Source organism: Oncorhynchus mykiss, chromosome 20 (assembly GCF_057628025.1).
Source record: "Oncorhynchus mykiss isolate SJ-2025 chromosome 20, ASM5762802v1, whole genome shotgun sequence".
NCBI lineage: Eukaryota > Metazoa > Chordata > Actinopteri > Salmoniformes > Salmonidae > Oncorhynchus > Oncorhynchus mykiss.
In genome coordinates, this window is record NC_143041.1 from 7,826,592 (window position 1) to 7,848,201 (window position 21,610).

The 21,610-nt window shown below is 40.8% G+C and overlaps 1 long non-coding RNA gene across 1 annotated transcript; it reads right to left on the reverse strand.

The window, feature by feature from the left end:
* Window positions 1-6,444: 6,444 nt before the first annotated feature.
* Window positions 6,445-14,800, reverse strand: LOC149974316 (uncharacterized). Its single transcript, XR_016489536.1, has 3 exons — window positions 14,475-14,800; window positions 9,029-9,259; window positions 6,445-6,746 (listed from the first exon to the last, which is right to left on the reverse strand). It is a non-coding gene; the product is annotated as an uncharacterized LOC149974316 (long non-coding RNA).
* Between the last annotated feature and the right edge of the window lie 6,810 nt (window positions 14,801-21,610).

A 21,610-nucleotide genomic window follows, 5' to 3' on the forward strand; every position in this document is an offset into this window, starting at 1 on the left:
GATGATAAATACAATCCACCTGTGTGTAATCAAGTCTCCGTATAAATGCACCTGCACTGTGATAGTCTCAGAGGTCCGTTAAAAGCGCAGAGAGCATCATGAAGAACAAGGAACACACCAGGCAGGTCCGAGATACTGTTGTGAAGAAGTTTAAAGCCGGATTTGGATACAAAAAGATTTCCCAAGCTTTAAACATCCCAAGGAGCACTGTGCAAGCGATAATATTGAAATGGAAGGAGTATCAGACCACTGCAAATCTACCAAGACCTGGCTGTCCCGCTAAACTTTCAGCTCAGACAAGGAGAAGACTGATCAGAGATGCAGCCAAGAGGCCCATGATCACTCTGGATGAACTGCAGAGATCTACAGCTGAGGTGGGAGACTCTGTCCATAGGACAACAATCAGTTGTATATTGCACAAATCTGGCCTTTATGGAAGAGTGGCAAGAAGAAAGCCATTTCTTAAAGATATCCATAAAAAGTGTCGGTTAAAGTTTGTCACAAGCCACCTGGGAGACACACCAAACGTGGAAGAAGGTGCTCTGGTCAGATGAAACCAAAATTGAACTTTTTGGCAACAATGCAAAACGTTATGTTTGGCGTAAAAGCAACACACCATCCCCACTGTCAAACATGGTGGTGGCAGCATCATGGTTTGGGCCTGCTTTTCTTCAGCAGGGACAGGTAAGATGGTTAAAATTGATGGGAAGATGGATGGAGCCAAATACAGGACCATTCTGGAAGAAAACCTGATGGAGTCTGCAAAAGACCTGAGACTGGGACGGAGATTTGTCTTCCAACAAGACAATGATCCAAAACATAAAGCAAAATCTACAATGGAATGGTTCAAAAATAAACATATCCAGGTGTTAGAATGGCCAAGTCAAAGTCCAGACCTGAATTCAATCGAGAATCTGTGGAAAGAACTGAAAACTGCTGTTCACAAATGCTCTCCATCCAACCTCACTGAGCTCGAGCTGTTTTGCAAGGAGGAATGGGAAAAAATGTCAGTCTCTCGATGTGCAAAACTGATAGAGACATACCCCAAGCGACTTACAGCTGTAATCGCAGCAAAAGGTGGCGCTACAAAGTATTAACTTAAGGGGGCTGAATAATTTTGCACGCCCAATTTTTCAGTTTTTGATTTGTTAAAAAAGTTTGAAATATCCAATAAATGTCGTTCCACTTCATGATTGTGTCCCACTTGTTGTTGATTCTTCACAAAAAAATAAAGTTTTATATCTTTATGTTTGAAGCCTGAAATGTGGCAAAAGGTCGCAAAGTTCAAGGGGGCCGAATACTTTCGCAAGGCACTGTATTTATTTATTTTACCATTATTTTACCAGGTAAGTTGTCTGAGAACACATTCTCATTTACAGCAACGACCTGGGGAATAGTTACAGGGGAGAGGAGGGGGGATGAATGAGCCAAATGTAAGGTGCCAGTCTAAAGTTTGGACACACCTACTTATTCAAGGGTTTTTCTTTATTTTTACTACTTTCTACAGACTAATAGTGAAGACATCAACACTATGAAATAACACATATGGAATCATGTAGTAACCAAAAAAGTGTTAAGTATGCTCTCTCTAATTCTCTCTTTCTCTCTCTCGGAGGACCTGAGCCCTAGGACCATGCGTCAGGACTACCTGGCATGATGACTCCTTGCTGTCCCCAGTCCACCTGGCCTTGCTGCTGTTCCAGTTTCAACTGTTCTGCCTGTAGCTATGGAACCCTAAACTCTTCATATTTACTCTTGAGGTGCTGTCCTGTTGCATCCTCTACAACTACTGTGATTATTATTATTTGACCATGCTGTTCATCTATGAACGTTTGAAAACCTCGGCCATGTTCTGTTATAATCTCCACCCGGCACAGCCAGAAGAGGACTGGCCACCCCTCATAGCCTGGTTCCTCTCTAGGTTTCTTGCTAGGTTTGGCCTTTCTAGGGAGTTTTTCCTAGCCACCGTGCTTCTACACCTGCATTGCTTGCTGTCTGGGGTTTTAGGCTGGGTTTCTGTACAGCACTTTGAGATATTAGCTGATGTATGAAGGGCTATATAAATACATTTGATTTGATAGAGGACTGAGGGTCTTCCAAATATTGAAAGTGTGTAAATAGTTACCCATGTTATTTTGTAATTGTATATTTTTTTTTCTCCATTTTTTGGGGGGGGTGTGTTAGAATACAATTTTGCTGTTTTGTATATAGTTATTTGTTCCAAAATGTATACCTTCAACAATTTGGCCACTTGGGTACATTTGGGATACTTGTGCAGGACACCTGGGTGACTTCATGATACATGTCATGTAGCACACTCATTTTGGAAGTGATCATTCTGAGACTTTGCCCTCTTATGTTTTTCACTGAAATGGTCCCCATCATCCTATCTGAATGTTTGTTTTATCTTGTTCATTTTAAAGATGATGATACAAAAAAAGTATGTTTTTTTCATTGTATTATCTAAACCAGATCTATTGTGTTATGTTCTCCTACATTCAATTCACATTTACACAAACTTCAGAGTGTTTTCTTTCAAGTGGTACCAAGAATATGCATATCCTTGGTTCTGTGCCTGAGCTACAGGCTGTTAGATTTGGGTATGTCTTCAGGCGGAAATTGAAAAAATAGGTTTTAAGGAGACAGTAAATCGTTTGATTGTATGGAATTAACATACAGTTTGTATGACCTATGGACTAGGAGTCCTTTATGCATACTGTATTAACTTTTTGTATTATGAGGATATTGTGTAAAGCTTCTTATTTTTTTATATTTTTTTAATGATGGAACAACATGATTCAGCCTTCTCCAAACCTCTCACATCAATTCAGTGGGCCAGGCTAGTAGGTCTCTCCTGTAAGAGGACCCAGGATGGAATTGGTTAATGTGAGATACATTTCTGCAGAAGGACACAGACATTGGCCAGAAGGACACAGACATTGGCCAGAAGGACACAGCCATTGGCCAGAAGGACACAGACATTGGCCAGAAGGACACAGCCATTGGCTAATGTGAGATAACTTTCTTCCCTTGATCAGATTAACAGCACCTGGCGTGTAAAAGGAAATGTAGTGGCCTGTCTGCCATTTAGAGGACTTTAGAACAGGCACACAGTAAATGATATGGAGACAAGGGGAGCGATTAATTCAAACACACCTCATCATTTATTCATGACACAGTGAGGGTGAGAAATTAAAATCCTTCTTCTTCACTGTTATAACTCAGAATAATGGATTTCTTTCTACCATAGACTGTGGAAGATAGTGGAACATATTTCCCTCAGTTGAGCCCACAAAGACCTAGACACATGCCTGGTGGGTAATATCTCAGTAACTCATCATCAATAACCCAACAACCAAACTGAGTGGCCCAACTGGCTGGGCGAAAATAACCCAACTGGTGATCTGTCCAATATTTACTCAAATTGGGTTGTTTTTAACCCAGCAGTTTTTTGAGTGTACTGAATCTTTTCCACTGGCTGGTCAGGTTGATCCCTTCTAACTGAACCAGGCATTTGTGCTTAATGGTCCTTGTATTCACAGCAACATGAGACATTGGCACAGCTGGATTTATTTCACTTCAATGGCTATTCATGGATTTCATAATCCATTGTTCAGACTTAAAGGGCTTTGTCAGATTTGTATAACATTAGAAACTCATCCCTTATATCACAACAATTTCACGAATTATACTGTATACCAACCCCTAACACTTAGGCTTAAGGTACCTGTAGATGTTATGAATGAAGTTAAATGAAAAACAGGTTGAATAGTGCTGTTGAAGGACGTGTTTTGTCTGATGCTTCATAGTTCATGCAGACAGACTTGGCTATGGTTGTCTTCAATTGTATCTCAAATGGCACCTTATTCGCTATATAGTGCAATACTTTTGTCAAGGGCCCATAGGACTGTCGTTTGGGAGTCACCTTTGAGGTTCTATGATGTTTTATGTGTTCTCATGAGATTTCCAAAAAGCCCGCTCTGAAACTTTGCTCTTCCAATCACTCTCTCTACAGTCAGTTACCAATGGACTTAGTCCTATGAGTTGCCTAGAATGACCTCCCTTGGCGAACACATAGAATGTGACCAGTCCAAAGAGGAGAAGACAAAAACACTGTACGTCTATAAATACCACCATCGGGTTGAGATGACGTCTCTTTGGGAGTGAGCGGGAAAAGTGAGTTTCAGTAAGATTGACAGTGACATTTAACTGGCAACTCTTTACCCTCTCATAACTTGATTAATAAGCCTCAAAACCCAAATGTATTGTTCTCTCAAACTCTCTTAATATTGAGATAATGTGTCAGATCATATTTTCTGGAGTCATTTTTCATAATTGTTGAGATAACCCTCTTTGAGAGTGGTGGATGGGTGCACGGGGGGAGAGAAGGGGTGGGTGTAGCAGGGACAGCTGAGGCTTTGTATAAATTAGCATGTTAATACTGTCTGACGTTTACTTTAACAGTGGAGAGGGGGAACATACAGTATTTGGTGAACATTATCATTATCAGCTGTGGGATGAGATGAGGCTAACACTTTAGCTGTAGTTCAGGCTAATTCATCTAATGAAACCAATAAAAGCAGTAAATATATAACATACAGTTGAAGTCAGATGTTTACATGCATCCAGCCAACTACATTTGAACTCTGTTTTTCACCATTCTTGATGTTTAATCGTAAAAATTCCCTGTCTTAGGTCAGTTAGGATCAACACTTTATTTTAAGAACGTGAAATGTCAGAATAATAGTATAGAGAATGATTTATTTAAGCTTTTATTTCTTTCATCACATTCCCAGTGGGTCAGAAGTTTACATACACTCAATTAGTATTTGGAAGCATTACCTTTAAATTATTTAACTTGGATCAAACATTTTGGGTAGCCTTCCACAAGCTTCCCACAACAAGTTGAGTGAATTTTGGCCCATTCCTCCTGACAGATCTGGTGTAACTGAGTCAGGTTTGTAGGCCTCCATGCTCGCACATGCCTTTCCAGTTCTACCCACACATTTTCTATAGGATTGAGGTCAGGGCTTTGTGATGGCCACTCCAATACCTTGATGTTGTTGTCCTTAAGCCATTTTGCCACAACTTTGGAAGTATGCTTGGGGTCATTGTCCATTTGGAAGACCCATTTGCGACTAAGCTTTAACTTCCTTACTGATGTCTTGAGATGTTGCTTCAATATATCCACAGCATTTTCCAGCCTCATGATGCCATCGATTTTGTGAAGTCAAATGATGTCAATTAGCCTATCAGAAGCTTCTAAAGCAATGACATCATCTTCTGGAATTTTCCAAGCTGTTTAAAGGCACAGTCAACTTAGTGTATATAAACTTCTCAAACACTGGAATTGTGATACAGTGAATTATAAGTGAAATAATCTGTCTGTAAACAATTGTTGGAAAAATGACTTGTGTCATGCACAAAGTAGATGTCCTAACCGACTTGCCAAAACTATAGTTTCTTAACAAGAAATTTGTGGAATGGTTGAAAAACAAGTTTTAATGACACCAACCTCAGTGTATGTAAACTTCCAACTTCAACTGTATAACCTCAGGTGGGTTGTGTTTCCAACCCGTTTGTGTTTAAGGTAAGACGCCACAAACTGAACTGAATCTGAACTCGGCATTCAGTGTAGGCTAACACCCACCCACAGCCACACACACACGCACACACACACACACACACACACACATCCTACCCACTACACATATCTCAACATAATGAGATGTTCAAATGTTATTTGACTGAAAGAACGAGCGTTAGTCGTTTACTAGTTTGTATGAGCCAACAATGCATTGAGGGGTGTGTGTGTGTGTGCGTCTGTGTGTGTGTGCGTGCGTGTGTGTGTGTGTGTGTGCACTAATTGTCAAATATAACACACTCCATTTCCAATTAAATGCTGGTGACTAATTTGTCTGTGCAAAAAGTAGAATAATAAGAAATTAACAATTGTGAAACAAGAAAACAATGTCAGCAGGGACATTCTAAATCACAATGTTATTTACCTTGGAACGGCTGTCTGGAATGATTGTTGTTCAAACCAAGGTTTTCAAGTTGACAGAAGAGAAAATATTTCCAAGGTTGTTCACTTACCCTTCTTTACTTGTATTATGTTTACTTGTGCCTGATTCAGAACACAACGCCTTTTATAGAGTAGGCCTAACCTTACAAAACAAACCTTTTACAATGGCATATGGAGCTGTCCAATGTGAATCAAATCAAATCAAATGTATTTATATAGCCCTTCGTTCATCAGCTGATATCTCAAAGTGCAGTACAGAAACCCAGCCTAATACCCCAAACAGCAAGCAATGCAGGTGTAGAAGCACGGTGGCTAGGAAAAACTTCCTAGAAAGACCAAAACCTAGGAAGAAACCTTGAGAGGAACCAGGCAATGAGGGGTGGCCAGTCCTCTTCTGGCTGTGCCGGGTGGAAGTTATAACAGAACATGGCCAAGATGTTCAAATGTTCATAAATGACCAGCATGGTCAAATAATAATAATCACAGTAGCTGTCGAGGGTGCAGCAAATGTCAGTTGGCTTTTCATAGCCGATCATTAAGAGTATCTCTACCACTCCTGCTGTCTCTAGAGAGTTGAAAACAGCAAGTCTGGGACAGGGTGCACATCCATAGCCGCAGGCAGAACAGTTGAAACTGGAGCAGCAGCACGGCCAGGTGGACTGGGAACAGCAAGGAGTCATCATGCCTGGTAGTCCTGAGGCATGGTCCTAGGGCTCAGGTCCTACGAGAGAAAGAGAGAATTAGAGAGAGCATTCTTAAATTCACGCAGGACACAGGATAAGACAGGAGAAGTACTCCAGATATAACAACCTGACCATAGCCCCCCCGACACATAAACTACTGCAGCATAAATACTGGAGGCTGAGACAGGAGGGGTCAGGAGACACTGTGGCCGCATCCGATGACACCCCCTGACAGGGTCAAACAGGAAGGATATAACCCCACCCACTTTGCCAAAGGACAGCCCCCACACCACTTGAGGGATATCTTCAACCACCAACTTACGATCCTGAGACAAGGCCGAGTATAGCCCACAAATATCTCCGCCATGGCACAACCCAAGGGGGGGCGCCAACCCAGAAAAGAAGATCACGTCAGTGACTCAACCCACTCAAGTGATGCACCCCTCCTAGGGATGGCATGAAAGAGCACCAGTAAGCCAGTTACTCAACCCCTGTAATAAGGTTAGAGGCAGAGAATCCCAGTGGAGAGAGGGGAACCGGCCAGGAAGAGACAGCAAGGGCGGTTCGTTGCTCCAGAGCCTTTCCGTTCACTTTCACACTCCTGGACCAGACTACACTCAATCATATGACCCACTGAAGAGATGAGTCTTCAGTAAAGACTTAAAGGTTGAGACTGAGTATGCGTCTCTCACATGGGTAGGCAGACCATTCCATAAAAATGGAGCTCTATAGGTGTAAGCCCTGCCTCCAGCTGTTTACTTAGAAATTCTAGTGACAATTAGGAGGCCTGCGTCTTGTGACCATAGTGTACGTGTAGGTATGTACGGCAGGACCAAATCAGACAGATAGGTAGGTCCAAGCCCATGTCATGCTTTGTAGGTTAGCAGTAAAACCTTGAAATCAGCCCTTGCCTTAACAGGAAGCCAGTGTAGGGAGGCTAGCACAGGAAATTAGCACTAACTGAAGTTTGTTTAGTGCTTTATCCATGTAGCCGGAAAGTAGAGCATTGCAGTAGTCTAACCTAGAAGTAACAAAAGCATGGATTAATTTTTCTGCATCCTTTTTGGACAGAAAGTTTCTGATTTTTGCAATGTTACGTAGATGGAAAAAAGCTGTCCTTGAAACAGTCTTGATATGTTCGTCAAAAGAGAGATCAGGGTCCAGAGTAACGCTGAGGTCCTTCACAGTTTTATTTGAGACGACTGTACAACCATCCAGATTAAATGTCAGATTCAACAGAATATCTCTTTGTTTCTTGGGACCTAGAACAAGCATCTCTGTTTTGTCCGATTTGTCAACATACTTGGTGTGCAAATGGGATCAAATATAATTTGTTTTATTCTGTGAGGAAATTCTAATAAGGAGCAACAAGCATATCTATTATAATATAATAATATACCATATCATATTTGAAAATAGGTCTACTGTTTCGGTTCCACGGTTGATACATCATCACCATGCATCTTCATTATGCATATGCTCATATGATTGCATTTCTTATACTGCGTTTGTTTGCGCGGCAAGGTTACTTGCTATGGCTTTTCAAACCAACATAAACCTGTATTATTTTGTGTCCTTTAAATTCTCCAGAATACAATGTGTTTTATAGAAAAGCCCTAACCTTCCAAAATGATAATTTTACAATGGCACATGGAGCTGCACACTATCAAATGTGAATGTCAGCCCACTTGCTTTGCACTCTATACAAATGTGACCACCCTTCCAGAATATAAAATTATACCTTTTTCTATGAGGATTCACACAGACACACTCAAAATGGTGCACTCTAAAGCTAATAGGGTCATTGTTCAGGGCTCTAGTCAGTCAAACGGGTTAGAGACTGTGCTTTTAAAAAGTGATTATGGCTACACAAGAGAATGTCAAGGATAGAGAAGAATACAGGTTTATTGTTGTTTGAAAGCCACAATGCAACTTAGAAATTCACTTAAATGTACCTAGACCAGAGTCGAGGAATGAGGTGTGTTAACAAACTTCGGACTTCAAGGACTAGCTCTGTTTGAGAAATTAAGTTATTCTCTGTTTCCGGGAATTGGGAATTATTTTCATGGTATGCAAGGTCTAATTTATGAATGATGTTTGAAGTTCTTCAGTCCTTCAAGATACTTTCGGGAAAAAAAGTTTTGATCCAGTAAAAACAAACTCTCCCTCTCTGTAGTATAATATAATAATATACCATATAATCTCTGAACGTGCACCTACTATATTGGTTCCACATGCATCTTCATTATGCATATACTGATTATGATTACATTGCTGTACTGTTTGTACAGCAAGGGTACTTGCTGTGGCCTACCTTTACCTTTTTACTGTTGCTTTGTGAAGTTAAGATGTTATGTTCCTTGGAGTTTGGCAGAAACTGATTGCATGCCTTGGAGTAGGATGGTAGCTGTCCACCAAGAGTGATGCTGAAACTACTAGGAAAAAGATCGGAATTGGGCTGCCTTTGTAAACACAGCCTAGCGCAGTCTCAACTTTGATGAACTTGGAGTAGGATGGGAGCTGTCCATCGAAACTGCCGCTGAAACTGCCGCTGAGAGAGTGAGAGAGAGAGAGAGAGAGAGAGAGAGAGAGAGAGAGAGAGAGAGAGAGAGAGAGAGAGAGAGAGAGAGAGAGAGAGAGAGAGAGATTAGTTTTTTTGGGCTCAAACCATTTTTACTCAAAGTATCTTGAAGGACTTAAGGACTTCAAACATCATTCATAAATTAGACCTTGCATACCATGAAAATAATTCCCAATCTAAGTACATTGTGTCTGATTAATTCATGGGATGAATATGTTTAGTGACCTCCTACAGTACCTGTAATGTATTGTGGAATCAGAGAAGCACTTCATTTCTCAAACAGAGCTAGTCCTTGAGGTCCGAAGTTTGTTAACACACCTCATTCGATCTTGCACTCTGGTCTAGGTACTTTTAAGTGAAGTTCCAAGTTGCATTGTGGCTTTCAAACAACAATAAACCTGTATTCTTCTGTATCCTTGACATTCTCCTGTTTAGCCATAATCACCTTTTAAGTGTAATTAATATATTTCATATATTCTATAGCAAAGAATATATATATTGGTTGTGTTTATGAAGGCCCTGGGTAACATTGGAATATGATTTGTATTTTATTTTAAATAACACAATAGCGTTTTCATTAGTTTATGTTACTGGAGATTTTGGGGCCGGGGTGGGGGGGGGGGGATCCTAGTGGCCAGGGAAGTTAATGCAGGCAAACTTAAATCTGTTTTACATCATTTCTACCAGCATGTCACATGTGCAACCAGAGGGGGAACAAAAACTCTAGACCACCTTTACTCCACACACAGAGACTCATACAAAGCTCTCCCTCGCCCTTAATTTAGCAAATATGACCATAATTCTATCCTCCTGATTCCTGCTTACAAGCGAAAACGAAAGCAGGTGACTCACTCAATACGGAAGTGGTCAGATGACGTGGATGCTACACTACAGAACTATTTTGCTAGCACAGACTGGAATATGTTCCGGGATTCATCCAATGGGATTGAGGAGCACACCACATCAGTCACCGGCTTCATCAATAAGTGCGTTGACGATGTCGTCCCCTAAGTGACCGTACGTACATTTCCCAACCAGAAGCATTGCTCAATCGCACTCCACACTGCCCTTTCCCACCTGGACAAGAATGAGAATAGTGTGACTATACTGTTCATTGACTACATCTTAGCGTTCATCACCAAAGTGCCCACAAAGCTTATCACTAAGCTAAGGACCTTGGGACTAAACACCTCCCTCTGCAACTGTATCCTGGACTTTCTTACGGGCCGCACCCAGGTGGTAAGGGTAGGCAACAACACATTTGCCACGCTGATCCTCAACACTGGGGCCCCTCAGGGGTGTGTGCTTAGTCCCCTCCTGTACTCCCTGTTCACCCACAACTGTGTGGCCAAGCACGACTCCAACATCATCATTAAGTTTGCTGATGACAGAACAGTGGTAGGCCTGATCACCAACAACGATGAGACAGCCCATAGGGAGGAGGTCAGAGACCAGGCAGTATGGTGCCATGACAACAACCTCTTCCTCAATGTGAGCAAGACAAAGGAGCTGATCGTGGACTATGGGAAAAGGAGGGTCGAACAGGCCCCCATTAAAATCGACGGGGCTGAAGTGGAGCGGGTCGAGAGTTTCAAGTTCTTTGGCGTACACATCACCAACGAACTATCATGGTCCAAACACACCAAGACAGTTGTTAAGAGAGCACACTTTTTCCCCCTCAGGAGACTGAAAAGATTTGACATGGCTCCCCAGATCCACAAAACTTTCTACAGCTGCACCATCGAGAGCACGGGTTGCATCGCCACCTGGTATGGCAACTGCTCGGCATCTGACCATAAGGCGCTACAGAGGGTAATGCGTACGACCCAGTACATCACTAGGGCCAAGCTTCCTGACATCCAGGACCTACAGTGCCTTGCGAAAGTATTCGGCCCCCTTGAACTTTGCGACCTTTTGCCACATTTCAGGCTTCAAACATAAAGATATAAAACTGTATTTTTTTGTGAAGAATCAACAACAAGTGGGACACAATCGTGAAGTGGAACGACATTTATTGGATATTTCAAACTTTTTTAACAAATCAAAAACTGAAAAATTGGGCGTGCAAAATTATTCAGCCCCTTTACTTTCAGTGCAGCAAACTCTCTCCAGAAGTTCAGTGAGGATCTCTGAATGATCCAATGTTGACCTAAATGACTAATGATGATAAATACAATCCACCTGTGTGTAATCAAGTCTCCGTATAAATGCACTTGCACTGTGACAGTCTCAGAGGTCCGTTAAAAGCGCAGAGAGCATCATGAAGAACAAGGAACACACCAGGCAGGTCCGAGATGCTGTTGTGAAGAAGTTTAAAGCCGGATTTGGATACAAAAATATTTCCCAAGCTTTAAACAGCCCAAGGAGCACTGTGCAAGCGATAATATTGAAATGGAAGGAGTATCAGACCACTGCAAATCTACCAAGACCTGGCCGTCCCTCTAAACTTTCAGCTCATACAAGGAGAAGACTGATCAGAGATGCAGCCAAGACGCCCATGATCACTCTGGATGAACTGCAGAGATCTACAGCTGAGGTGGGAGACTCTGTCCATAGGACAACAATCAGTCGTATATTGCACAAATCTGGCCTTTATGGAAGAGTGGCAAGAAGAAAGCCATTTCTTAAAGATATACATAAAAAGTGTTGTTTAAAGTTTGCCACAAGCCACCTGGGAGACACACCAAACATGTGGAAGAAGGTGCTCTGGTCAGATGAAACCAAAATTGAACTTTTTGGCAACAATGCAAAACGTTATGTTTGGCGTAAAAGCAACACAGCTGAACACACCATCCCCACTGTCAAACATGGTGGTGGCAGCATCATGGTTTGGGCCTGCTTTTCTTCAGAAGGGATAGGGAAGATGGTTAAAATTGATGGGAAGATGGATGGAGCCAAATACAGGACCATTCTGGAAGAAAACCTGATGTAGTCTGCAAAAGACCTGAGACTGGGACGGAGATTTGTCTTCCAACAAGACAATGATCCAAAACATAAAGCAAAATCTACAATGGAATGGTTCAAAAATAAACATATCCAGGTGTTAGAATGGTCAAGTCAAAGTCCAGACCTGAATCCAATCGAGAATCTGTGGAAAGAACTGAAAACTGCTGTTCACAAATGCTCTCCATCCAACCTCACTGAGCTCGAGCTGTTTTGCAAGGAGGAATGGGAAAAAATGTCAGTCTCTCGATGTGCAAAACTGATAGAGACATACCCCAAGCGACTTACAGCTGTAATCGCAGCAAAAGGTGGCACTACAAAGTATTAACTTAAGGGCTGAATAATTTTGCACGCCCAATTTTTCAGTTTTTGATTTGTTAAAAAAGTTTGAAATATCCAATAAATGTCGTTCCACTTCATGATTGTGTCCCACTTGTTGTTGATTCTTCACAAAAAAATACATTTTATATCTTTATGTTTGAAGCCTGAAATGTGGCAAAAGGTCGCAAAGTTCAAGGGGGCCGAATACTTTCGCAAGGCACTGTATATATTAGGCGGTGTCAGTTCTCTCTGCTACCGCACTGCAAGCAGTACCGGAGCGCCAAGTCCAAGTAAGAAAGCTGCTGAACAATTAATCATATCAACCCCCCACTGCTGCTCCTTGCTGTTTATTATCTATGCATGGTCACTTTATAAATTACATTGACTAACCTGTAACCCGCACATTGACTCGGTGCCGGTGCCCCCTGTATCAATGGAACAGTAGTGGAGAGGGTAGCAAGTTTTAAGTTCCTCAGCATGCACATCACCGACAAACTGAATTGGTCCACTCACACAGACAGCATTGTGAAGAAGGCGCAGCAGCGCCTCTTCAACCTCAGGAGGCTGAAGAAATTTGGCTTGTCACCAAAAGCACTCACAAACTTCTACAGATGCACAATCGAGAGCATCCTGTCGGGCTGTATCACCGCCTGGTACGGCAACTGCTCCGCCCTCAACCGTAAGGCTCTCCAGAGGGTAGTGAGGTCTGCACAACGCATCACCGGGGGCAAACTACCTGCCCTCCAGGACACCTATACCACCCGATGTCACAGGAAGGCCATAAAGATCATCAAGGACATCAACCACCCGAGCCACTGCCTGTTCACCCCGCTATCATCCAGAAGGCGAGATCAGTACAGGTGCATCAAAGCTGGGACCGAGAGACTGAAAAACAGCTTCTATCTCAAGGCCATCAGACTGTTAAACAGCCACCACTAACATTGAGTGGCTGCTGCCAACACACTGACACTGACTCAACTCCAGCCACTTTAATAATGGGAATTGATGGGAAATTATGTGAATATATCACTAGCCACTTTAAACAATGCTACCTTATATAATGTTACTTACCCTACATTATTCATCTCATACGCATACGTATATACTGTACTCTATATCATCGACTGTATCCTTATGTAATACATGTATCACTAGCCACTTTAACTATGCCACTTTGTTTACATACTCATCTCATATGTATATACTGTACTCGATACCATCTACTGTATCTTGCCTATGCTGCTCTGTACCATCACTCATTCATATATCCTTATGTACATATTATTTATCCCCTTACACTGTGTACAAGACAGTAGTTTTGGAATTGTTAGTTAGATTACTTGTTAATACTGCATTGACGGAACTAGAAGCACAAGCATTTCGCTACACTCGCATTAACATCTGCTAACCATGTGTATGTGACAAATAAAATTTGATTTGATTTGATTTGATATAGCCTTGACATTGTTATGTCATTTTTTGTGTTACTTTTTGTTATGTCATTTTCTTGTGTTAACTCAATTTTTTTAACTGCATTGTTGGTTAAAGGCTTTTAAGAAAGCATTTCAAGTTGAGGTCTACGCCTGTTTTATTTGACGACTGTGACAAATAACATTTGATTTGACCTCTTGCACTTAGCCATCCCGGATCCGGGATCGTGAATACAGCCTCAAGCTCATTACCATAACGCAACGTTAACTATTCATGAAAATCGCAAATGAAATTAAATAAATATGCTAGCTCTCAAGCTTAGCCTTTTGTTAACAACACTGTCATCTCAGATTTTCAAAATATGCTTCTCAACCATAGGAAAACAAGCATTTGTGTAACAGTATTCATAGCTAGCGTAGCATTTAGCGTTAGCATTCAGCAGGCAACATTTTCACAAAAACCAGAAAAGCATTCAAATAAAATAATTTACCTTTGAAGAACTTCAGATGTTTTCAATGAGGAGACTCTGTTAGATAGCAAATGTTCAGTTTTTCCTGAAAGATTATTTATTTAGGAGAAATCGCTCCGTTTGGTGCATCACGTTTGGCTACCAAAAAAAAACGAAAATTCAGTCATCAAAACGCCGAACTTTTTTACAAATTAACTCCATAATATCGACTGAAACATGGCAAACGTTGTTTAGAATCAATCCTCAAGGTGTTTTTTACATATCTCTTTGATGATATATCGTTCGTGGAAGTGTGCTTTCTCTTCTGAATCCCAGGAGAAAATGCCTGCAGCTGAAGATTACGCACCAATTTAGACAAAGGACACCGGGCGGACCCCTGGTAAATGTAGTCTCTTATGGCCAATCTTCCAATGATATGCCTACAAATACGTCACAATGCTGCAGACACCTTGAAGAAACGACAGAAAGGGCAGGCTCATTCCTGGCGCATTCACAGCCATATAAGGAGACAATGGAAAACAGAGCCTCAAAAATTCTGCTCATTTCCTGTTTGAAGTTTCATCTTGGTTTCGCCTGTAGCATGAGTTCCGAGGCACTCACAGATAATATCAAGATAACAGTCAAGTTTTCAATCAATTTTATTTGTGAAGTTTCTTTGTTACAACTATGAAACAGAAAGCATATGAGTTGGAACCTAGCAACATTTGATTTTTATAAATACCCCAACCACCAAGAAGCAGGTCCAAAATTATGAAAACATCAGCAGCCTAAACAAAATTATAAGCCCAAGTTGCCTTGATTAATAGTGAAACTAGGCACAAAGTCAATAATGTCATTATAATAAATTTGTGTCGATATGACAGCAGTCAAAAATAGCCAATTATTGTCAGCTCATACTTGTGTGCATCTTCACGCGATGGTTTCAGTTTGATTTCATTTAACGGTTATCCCTTTTCCTAACATTTGACACAATTTTCATAACTTTCACTTGCTTGTCACACTTTGACACACTTTTTTTGTTGTACTGTGTAAAAGTATCCGGTTTTCTCTTGATTGTGGCCCTTTGTCTTGTCATTCTTCAGCACTGTTGTGGAGTACAGTGGTTGTGAAGGTGCCTTACTTTGCACAGAGGGAGGGAGCTCCTGTTCATGGTGAGGCCAGACTTGTTTTCTTTGCAAGCAACTTGTTCGCCAATGAAAGTAAAGTGAAGTGATTTGTCCATGGTGACATTGCTTCCATTGACTCATCACCACATCCCCAGCCACTCGCGCCTGCTGCTGGATGTGGATATCTTCCCAGAGATTGAAAGCATGTACAATTACACACGCTCTCGCTGTGTAGACTGTTCCAAGTAGACCAGAGTAGACTGATAAGACTGCTTTGATTCATTGAACTGATATAGGGTACATATCGTTTTAAGATTAGGCATATAATTAGAATCAATAAACACAATGGAATGGCCTTCATTCCCAATTTGTGATTAAATAATCATGCTTCTTTTGCTTCCCTTTGCTCATCAACTCACCCATTCTCCCCATCATACTTTAATAATATAGGCACGGTTCATCTGTTCATCATGTGTGAAATTTTACTGAACAAAAATATAAACGCAACATGTAAAGTGTTGGTCCCATGTTTTATGAGCTGAAATAAAAGATCCCAGAAATTTTCCATATGCACAAAAAGCTAATTTCTCTTAAAAATGTTGTGCACAATTTGTTTACAGCCCTGTTAGTGAGCATTTCTCATTTGCCAAGACAATCCATCCCCCTGACAGGTTTGGCATATCAAGAAGCTGATTAAACAAAATTAACTTTACATAGGTGCACCTTGTGCTGGGGGCAGCAAAAGGCCACCCTAAAATGTGAAATTTTGTCACACAACACAATGCCACATATGTCTCAAGTTTTGAGGGAGCATGCAAATGGCATGCTGACTGCATAAATGTATACCATAACTGGTGGCAGAGAATGTAAGTTTAATTTCTCGACAAGAAGCCAACTCCAACGCCGTGTTATAGAATTTGGCGGTACGTCCAACCCGGACTCACAACCGCAGACCATGTGGAACAACGACAGCCCAGCTTCTTCACCTGAGGGATAGTCTGAGACCAGCCACCAGACAGCTGATTAAACTAGTATTTATGTCTGTAATAAAATCATTTTATGGGGAAAAACTAATTATGATTGTCTGGGCTTGGCTCCCCAGTGGGTGGTCCTATGCCCTGCCAGGCTCACCCATGTCTGTGTCCCTGCCCAGTCATGACAAAAATCCATAGATTAGGGCCTAGTGAATTTTTTCCAATTGACTGATGTCCTTAAACAAAGTGTAACTCAGTAAAATTGTTAAAATTGTTGCATGTTGCATTTATATTTTTGTTCAGTATAGTTTTGTCTTAGGTTCAGTTTCAAGGCAATTGTCGGGGGATTATCAGCTGGGCACTGCACTTTTAACTGATGGAAGAAGGAGCGGAGCAGGCCCTACTGTTGGGAGAAGGTGTGGATATGGGGGAAAACCATCAAATACATTTTGTAGGACCCCTTTAGGTATAAAAAAGATATATACAAAAATGATTTGAAATGAAATGAATGAATGAAATGATAAAATATTGAATTTGGCCTTTACTAATATAGCCCGGAGAAACGTATTGAATAGCACATTCACAAATGGCAAAAATCCAGTCAAAAAAAGAAATAATAAGAAACAAGGTTTTGAAGTGTTTGTGCTATATCTAGGAGATATAAGAAAGCTCAGGAAATATATACACTACCAGTCAAAAGTTTTAGCGCACGTATTCTTTCAAGGGTTTTTCTTTATTTTACTATTTTCTACATTGTAGAATAACAGTGAAGACGTCAAAACTATGAAATAACACGGAATCATGTAGTAACCAAAAAAGTGTTAAACAAATCAAAATATATTTTAGATTTGAGGTTCTTCAAATTGCTTTGTACACTCTTGGCATTCTCTCAACCAGCTTCACCTGGAACAAGTCTTCTCACATAGTTCTCACATATGCTGAGCGCTTGTTGGCTGCTTTTCCTTCACTCTGCGGTCCGACTCATGCCAAACCGTCTCAATTTGGTTGAGGTCGGGGGATTGTGGAAGCCAGGTCATCTGATGCAGCTGTCATAACTCTCCTGTGATGATCTGACGGATCAGGTTACAGTTGGTTTGCTCTAAAGCGTGCTCTCTCTCTTAGAGGGAGAAAGCGGGAAGTCAGCTGTTTTATTGCGGTCTTAAAATATGCTAACTCTGTGCTCTGACGTGTTCGAGATTGGAATGGAAACTGTGCATCACAGAGAGACCCTTGAACATCAAAAGTTTGAATAATTAAACACTATTTCTATTTTTGAGAATGTGGGAGTGGTCCGTGGACACTTAAAGAACAGAGTGTGTTTCATTTGGTGATCTGATGAGGGACAGGAAACACTCATGACTGTGTCTTTGGTTGTGTACACTTCTTAATTATGGGGTTTACATCTAAATATTGTGAAACTTATGTGATTTAACATGACGCTATTTGTGAAAAGACGTAATGTGATGTTAGCCTTCTAAATGAGAAAATATGGGTTTTCATATAAAGTTAACCAAATCAGTGGCCATGTGAGCATAGATGTTACGTCGACATCATGGACCGCCCTTTTCTCAGAAGTGTATAAAACCCACTCCTGACTAAATTTACATTAGACCAGAAAATATGGAGCTGATGCTACATGTTGAAATGGTTAAGAACTACAACTCTATAGGCCCAGGAGACCAGACAGCGTGTAGTGTTGGCTACACGGCTGGAAATGGTTCAACTCTGAGACTATCGATCACTACAGAATAAAAGCAAATCCTAGATGTAGAATTACTAGTCTGCAGCTGGAAATTAAGTAAGTCTAGAACGAGAATACTGAGAACCGCAGAAGCATCTATTCTATGCAACGACCATGTGTACGCCTGACGTATCCATGAAAGACATTGTGACTTCTGGGGAAGTTAACCAGACTCTCTGGTGAACTGACTCTCCAGCAGATGGACCGGCGATTCCAACAGAGAAGACAACGACATAAGGGCGTAAATATATACATTGCAATTATTTTCGATTGAGCGGCCGTTCATGTCAATGGATATAATTATCAACTGTGTGTAGTGAAACCATTTTGTCTTTCCGCTATTTCTGTCCCCAACCCATTCCATTGTCTACCAAGCCGTCATACCGGTTAAGCCCACTAGGGACTTATCAATAGATTGTGTTAGTAACCAATAACTATATTGTTGGTTTATGTATTTCTGTGATTTGTTTAGGTAGTTAGTAAATAAATATAATTAAGCCAAATTGTATTTTGCTGTGTAACGGCTGTTTGAAGAAGAGGACCAAGGTGCAACATGGTACGTGTTCATGATTTTTAATCAAACTGAACACTAGAACTAAATATAACAAAGCGGCACAAACAAAACAGTTCTGTCTGATACAGACACACAAAACAGTTCTGTCTGATACAGACACACAAAACAGTTCTGTCTGATACAGACACACAAAACAGTTATGTCTGATACAGACACACAAAACAGTTCTGTCTGATACAGACACACAAAACAGTTCTGTCTGATACAGACACACAAAACAGTTCTGTCTGATACAGACACACAAAACAGTTCTGTCTGATACAGACACACAAAACAGAAAATAACTACCCACAAAACACAGGTGGGATAAGGCTACCTAAATATGGTTCTCAATCAGAGACAACAATAGACAGCTGCCTCTGATTGAGAACCACACCCGGCCAAACACACAGAAAACACAAAACATAGAATGCCCACCCCAACTCACGCCCTGACCAAACCAAAATAGAGACATAAAAAGGATCTCTAAGGTCAGGGCGTGACATGCTGATTCATTATGGGAACAGGGTTTGTGCAGATATCCAAGGGTTTGCAACGTTCAGTAATGAGAACTGATGAGGTAATAATGATGCATTAATAGAAGACTAATCGATAAGATATGAAAATATCTGAAGAGTCGATTCGGGAAATAGAGACTCTATAAACATTTTCCCATGGTCCCCCGACTTCCTAGTTAATTAAAGTTTACATGATTAGTTTAATCACGTAATAATAATTACACATGGAGAATTGATTTTATATAATAAGTCTTAACATTTAATGATAGTCACAGACACAGCACTCCAACACTCTTCTTCTTGGTAAAGTAAGCCTTTACACAGCGTGGAAGTGTGTTTTGTCATTGTCCTGTTGAAAAACAAATGATAGTCCCACTAAGTCCAAACCATATGGGATGGCGTATCGCTGCAGAATGCTGTGGTAGCCATGCTGGTTAAGTGTGCCTTGAATTCTAAATAAATCACAGACATTGTCACCAGCAAAGCACCCCCACACCATCACACCTCCACTTCCATGCTTTACAGTGGGAAATACACATGCAGAGATTATCCGTGCACCCACATCGAGTCTCACAAAGACATGGCGGTTGGAACCAATTTGGACTCATCAGACCAAAGGACACATTTCCACCGGTCTAATGTCCATTGCTCGTGATTCTTGGCCCAAGCAAGTGGTTTCTTTGCAGCAATTCGACCATGAAGGCCTGATTCACACAGTCTCCTCTGAACAGTTGTTGTTGAGATGTGTCTGTTACTTGAAATCTGTGAAGCATTTATTTGGGCTGCAATTTCTGAGGCTGGTAACACTAATGAACGTATCCTCTGCCGTAGAGGTAACTCTGGGTCTTCCATTCCTGTGGCGGTTCTCATGAGAGCCAGTTTCTTCATAGCACTTGATGGTTTTTGCGACTGCACTTGAAGAAACTTTCAAAGTTCTTGAAATGTTCCATATTGAATGACCTTCATGTCTTTAAGTAATGATAGACTGTTGTTTCTCTTTGCTTATTTGAGCTGTTCTTGTCATAATGTATACTTGGTCTTTTACCAAATAGCTATATCTTCTGTATACCATCCCTACCTTGTCACAACACAACTGATAGGCTCAAACGCATTAAGAAGGAATGAAATTCCATAAATGGACTGTTAACAAGGCACACCTGTTAATTGAAATGCATTAAAGGTGACTGACTACCTCATGAAGCTGGTTGAGAGAATGCCAAGAGTTTGCAAAGCTGTCATCAAGGCAAAGGGTGGCTATTTGAAGAATATAAAATATATTTTGATTTGTTTAAAACTTTTTTGCTTACTACATGATTCCGTGTGTGTTATTTCATAGTTTTGATGACTTCACTATTATTCTACAATGTAGAAATAGTCAAATAAAAAAAAAACTTGAAAGGTGTTCTGAAACCTCTGACCAGTAGTGTATAATATGTGAGGAGGTGTTTCTGAGAATATGCTTCAAGAAGCACTATGTGCTTTCTAATATGGTAGAAGTCTGCCAAGAGTGGTGCTTAAAGTCTTAGTGCAGAGTCTAAACTTGTATGTGACTTGAAGTAGAGTGGGAACTGTCCATCGAAACTGGTGTTGTATGTGAGGAGATGTTTCAGAGAATGTGCAATAAGAAGCAAATGTATGTAAACACACATACACAAATACATTTATTTAACTAGGCATGTCAGTTAAGAACAAATTCTTATTTACAATGACGGCCTACCAAAAGGCAAAAGGACACCTGCGGGGACAGGGGCTGGAATTAAAAATTTTAATAATCAAATTAAAATATAGGACAAAACACACACCATGACAAGGTACACAACACAACACTATATAAAGAGAGACAAGAAGGGCAAGAAGTTAGGGACAACAATACATCACGTGAAGCAGCCACAACTGTCATTAAGAGTGTCCATGATTGAGTCTTTGAAAGAAGAGATGAAGATAAAACTGTCCAGTCTGAGTGTTTGTTGCAGCTCATACATACATGAATCCATAAACCTAATCACTCAATGCACCTAAAGCAATCAGTCAACTTGTTTTTCAGTCAGAAATAGAGACATTGTCATGCTGTTAGAGTGGATGGCATCCTTTTTTAATCTTTTTTTTTTCAAATGGCATCCTTTTCCCTGTGTAGTGCACAACTTTTGACCATGGCCAATAGGGTCAAAAGAACCAAAAGGTCTCATATGCAAGACTCACAAAGACAAGCATGCGTATAAAGCATTGTGAACAATGTTCCAACTAGAGGGCACACTGTGAATAGTT